Below are 6,000 nucleotides of genomic sequence, written 5' to 3' on the forward strand. Positions count from 1 at the left end.
TACTCGGTACCTAACGATACTGAAAATACCTTAATAGATCAGAAACATAATGTCCACAAGGGATGAACTCATTTTCGAATTCACGGTTTATTAAAAACCCTGTTTAATACCAACCTTTAAGTTGAAGCCTGTTCAACATATCAATAAGCATAGGACTATAGTGTTACAGCACTAAACCATAGAAAACTATATTAAATATATTTCAAAAATCAAACAATTGTAAAGTGAATTATCTGTAAACAGGTCTTTTACTTTAAAATATATCTAAAAACAGCACATTTCAATAACAATACAGCATCTTCCTATAATAAAATATTTACAGATAAGAACAGGTATTGCTACTGAAGTGAACTGAGTCTAAGCTTGCGCTGAATCAACCACGAAAAATGCACAAGCACAGGTCACCTCACTTGCCACCCTTAGTTGCTACTGCCATCTAGCGAAGATTCTGACAAATCATAACTTTTCATCCTCTCAATCGGTAATGCGGGAGACACATGTCCCTGGCTTTTACATTTGACGCAAAACTACCGAACGTCGGAAAATTCTAATACCGAACCGTTTCTTTTTTTTTTTTTTTTTAAGTACCGAAAAAGTGCTGAAGTGTCGGTGTACTGTGCAACACTATGTCAGACACATATACCAATCCATTGCTCAGCTTAGCAGAGAATGCACATTTCAGAGCGCCTCAGAGACAGATAGGATAATAATACATATTTCATATAGCCTAATAAATACGACATTAAAAAAAACGAAACGAAAAATCAACTGGACATTCCTGCTAGCATGCGTGCTGCGCGAAGAATCCCTTATTATTTATTTAGACATTGACGGACTACAGCATTTGCGTCTTTTGTTTATATTCAATAGTAATTGCAGCGAGAAACTGCAGCTGTAGACACAAGAAAGTTTGTTATATTATGGTAACAACGGAATGAGGCGGACTACATATATAGGCTATATTTACCGTCATTGTTTTATTATACCAGCGTGTTTTCGCGCGTTTGCAGAGAAACTCAATTACTATCAATATAAATGGTTTAGCTATTTCTCAGCATAGCCTAATGACGGATGGAGATGGGACGAAAATAATTTTCAACCGTCCACCACATTTTAGCAACGTTCCAACACTCTCGTCATCACTGTTCCATGGGTCACAAAAACTATTACACTAACGCTTACATTGCAGTGTGAAAAATCCACATTATATAATACGACTAACCTATTTAAAGACACCCAATTTCAAAAAGAACGTATATAACGAAAAGAACGTATATAACCGAAATATTTTGAGCAGTAATACTTACATAGCAACATGACATTTTATCTGTGTTTAGAAGCCTAGTATAGAGACAGAAAATCAATGACAAAGTCCTATCCGCTTCTGTTTTGCGCCAGAAAACGATTTCAGATAGGTCTATCAGCAAAGAAATTGCTTAGCTAAGCCCTGAAGTCCTCAATAATAATAGTACTCTACAAGAAATTATGAAAATCGTTGACAACGTTTAGTTAGGTGAATCGTCTTTTATGCTACGCCACAGTGAATGCGATAAGAAAATATTCCGTTGCGCTGAACTATAAAACGCTATTCCAAATGAAAAATCATGCATGTTATACATCGTTAGAAAGCTTATACTCTCACCTACTGAATAAATGAACTGTCATTCAAGCCAGATTGTACGAAAAACGGCGACAACGCCGTAAGCAACAGGAATCACAAACGGATTGTCCAAGACAATATATGACCACTCAGTCGCAAAAGGGACATCACTACCTCAGACACATATTCCAATCCATTGCTCAGCTTAGCAGAGAATGCACATTTCAGAGCGCCACAGAGACAGATAGAATAATAACACATGAATGCACATTTCAAATAATAAATACGACATTGAGAAAAAACGACACAATAAACGAGTTATCAAGTCGCCACCTACGCGCAGAGCAGCCGACCGTTTTATTTATTTATTGACAGATGAGAAGCAACAGGAATCACAAACGGATTGTCCAAGACAATATATGACCACTCAGTCGCAAAAGGGACATCTCTACGCGTGAAACCAGTGGTAAGATTGTATAATTATTCAAAGTTTAGTCCCAGATATTGAATGTAGAATGACATGGCATAATTTAAAAAAAAAACTTTGTCTCGTTTATTTCGTTATTCAGTGAGCAGCGTTTTCACTGCTGTATTGGCATATTTCAGGGCTAACGCCGGGTTTATCTTGTTGCTACGGAATATTACAGTAGCCTACATTACAGGCATTTGGCAGACGCTCTTATCCAGAGCGACGTACAACAAAGTGTATAAACATAACCAGGAATAAGTGTGCCGAAAACCCTAGAGAGAAATACCGTTCCAAGTGCAGGGAACAACCGCATAGTTCAACTTGGACCCAGTAGGTTAAACTGATTAACGCTAACACAAACAAGAACAGCAACAACGCAGTCTATGAAAACATTCAAGCAATAGTTAAGACTAAGTCACCAACGGAACAACTACCTAGTTACAACCCTAAGCTTACAGTCAATTTAGAGATTAAATTGAGAATACGATTTCTCTCAGCACAATGACGGATTTAAAGACTAAACGAACTCACCCGATATTGTCTTCAAATGGACCGTATTATTTATTTAGACATTGGCAGACTACAGCGTAAAATGCGTCTTTTGTTTATATTCAATATTAGTAAATGCAGCGAGAAACTGCAGCTGTAGGTCGTTATGTTATGGTAGCAACGGAACGAAGCGGACTATATATGTATTGGACTACCGTCATTGTTTCATTATACCAGCGTGTTTTCGCGCGTTTACACAGAAACTCAGAACCTATCAATAAAATGGTTTAGCTATTTCTCAGCATAATGACTGATTTAAAAATTAAACGAACTCACCCGGCACTGTCTTCCAATGCTTCCCGACAGTCAGACCTTCCCCTCACTGATATAAACTAGACCCTACGGCAATAGTTAAGACGAGTTAAGTCATCTACGAAACAACTATCTAGTTACAACCCTAAACTTACAGTCGATTTAGAGATTAAATTGAGGATACGATTTACAGCATAAATTGCGTCTTTTGTTTATATTCAATATTAGTAAATGCAGCGAGAAACTGCAGCTGTATGTCGTTATGTTATGGTAGCAACGGAACGAAGCGGACTATATATGTATTGGACTACCGTCATTGTTTCATTATACCAGCGTGTTTTCGCGCGTTTACACAGAAACTCAGAACCTATCAATAAAATGGTTTAGCTATTTCTCAGCATAATGACAGATTTAAAGACTTAACGAACTCACCCGATACTGTCTTCAAATGGATCCATGCCAAAGAAAAGTAATTATTCATCCTCTCAGAAAGCTTTTACTAAGAAACTTTGGGTAGCCGATCTTAGCATGCACGCTAGGTGGCAGTGTCAGACCGTGCTTTCACTGATAAAAACTAGCGTCGCCATGGTTGTCGCTTGCCGTAAAGAAGTTTACTCGATGTCGTAATCGTTTGGATTTGGAGCTCCAGCTTTTCCGCACCCCACCTAATGAAAAAGTCCGAATGGTGTGCAAACCATATGGCGGACATAGGTGCTCCCAATAGGAAAGTTGTAGAGCACATTCAGATGCATCAGTCGATGAAGTTTTGTGTTGATCTGACCTACGGTGTGGGAGTTATGGCCTTTTAAACTATGATCCTTTGTTATAGCGCCACCATCTGGCCGACATAGGTGATTTTTACTGCCTGGTTAGTGGGGTGCCATAGGAACCCACCTACCAAATTTGGTTGGTCTACAACTTATGGTTGCTGAGCCTCAGACATTTTTGCGGAGAAAACTGCCACGCCTCAACTAAAAAGTCTAAATGGCAGGCAAACAATATGGCGGACAAAAGTGGGGCCAATGGCAAAGTTGTAGAGCACGTTCAGATGCATATGTCGATGAAGTTTTGTGTTGATCTGACTTATGGTGTGGGAGTTATGGCCTTTTACGCAAAACCCTTTGTTATAGCGCCACCATCTGGCCGACGTACGTGGTTTTTAGTGCCTGAGTAGTGGGGGGCCATAGGAACCCACCTGCCAAATTTGGTTGCTCCAGGACTTATGGTTGCTGAGCCTCAGACACTTTTAGCGGAAAAAAATAAGAATAATAATCCTAACAGATACAATAGGGTTCCACCAGCTTCGCTGCTTGGACCCCTAATAACCGAGAATAGCAATAAAACGAGTGAGATTAATGAAAGGAGGGCCTTGTTATAATGGAAAAAAGCAACATGTATCATCCTCGCCTTTTCCCTCAACCATCTCAGTCTTTTGCTTTCTGCATGATTGAAGCGAACCTGCGCTGTGCATGGCGTATTTTCTCACTCAACCCAGGCGGCAAAGGAAAGAGGGGGAAAGACAGAGACAGAGATGAGAGAGATACAGAGAGATCCAATAGCCACTGTGATGTTTTGGATTGAAAGCCACTGTTAACTCCAGACTGTCCTAGTGTGTTCATTTCTGTCTCCTGTGGGTTTAATTGTTCTGTTCAGTGTACAGCCTGACACAGCCTAGACCAGAATTAGTTTCACCAAGACACTAATGATGCTGTCTCATGTCAGCTTTTGTGTACATAGACAGCATTACTGGAAACAGTTAATAGGGAATGTAAATATTTATCCATTGATCAATCATCATCTCAGATTGAGTGTGCAGCTATGGTCTGTATTAATAAGATACTCTATATGAATAAAACATAACGTCATAATTTGTTAATCACTTTCGAAGTGCAGCTAATTGTGAAGACTGAATGGCCCATTTTGTTTTGCATACATGCGTACAGTGGGTGGCACGGTGGTGCAGTGGGTAGCACTGTTGCCTCACAGCAAGAGGGTTCGAATCCCAGCCTGGGCTTTTCTGTGTGGAGTATGCATGTTCTCCTCAATGTATCACAAGCCTTGTTCCCCGCCAAATACTGGCCATTTGCAGCAGGAGCCCAGCTCAAGCAGTGCTGTGCTTACTGCTGCACTCTCTGCACAACATCCTCGCCAAAGTGCCCCTGCTGGCGGGTCGGTGGTGATTGGATTACAGTAAGCACCGACGCTCACAAATGGTTTGTGTCTGTGTGCAACTGCCTCTCTTATGGTTAATGAATACTGACGGCGGTGGAGGCAGACTTTAGAGGAAGTGTCAGAGTCCATTGGAAAGAGCAGGTGGGTAAATGTGTGGGGGATTGGGGTGGGGGCAAGGGGGGTATTCTATTTCTCATGCTGCCTCAGAGGAATACAAGGGCCCATTGTAAATAACTTAAAGAACTGCAGCTGTAACTGCATCTGCAAATAATTACGGGTCATTTCAAAGTCTGTGCCACATGAATCTCAATTAAAGTCAGCTTTGATTCTCCCTCATCATGGGAGCTGCCAGATGAAAGGTCTCCTGCAGTCCTTCCAGGACAGTCCATGTAGCGGAAATGAAAGCGTCTTTCCAATAATCTTTTAGTAATATATTTCTGCCCTTGGACCAGGGTAGTCCACACTAATAAAGCTAACGAGCCATCCTCCAGTCTATTCACATGTGCAATTCTATCCCAAGGCATGGGTGGGGGGAGGAGGGGGGGGGGTGAGTCAAGGGAGCATGCATGGGTTGTTGGGTGCTTGCCCCCCCCCTCCCCCCACCCACCCCATGATACACATTTCATGAGGTTTCACGTGTGGGTCAGGAAGTGCTCAGTGGGCTAGTATGGGATTTATCTCCACAAGCATGCAAACCAGCGATCTTCTTCAAATGATGTATAGTCTACACAGCTCAACATGCAGGCTTGCCGATGGCCCGATCAACCAGCAGGGATCGCTGGCTAACGATGAGACATTATCATCCTAATCGGCTGGAACCCTCTCACCCAACTGTGCATCACCCTGTGGGGCTCTTGGCTTCAGTCGTCTCAGGCACAGTCCAAAGTCGATACCAGGCAGTGGGTCTAATCCATGCACTAGAGCCGTGTCATAACACGATGAGCCACCCAGCAGCCCC

The sequence above is a fragment of the Anguilla rostrata genome, chromosome 6 (genome assembly GCF_018555375.3).
Source record: "Anguilla rostrata isolate EN2019 chromosome 6, ASM1855537v3, whole genome shotgun sequence".
NCBI classification, from domain to species: Eukaryota; Metazoa; Chordata; class Actinopteri; order Anguilliformes; family Anguillidae; genus Anguilla; species Anguilla rostrata.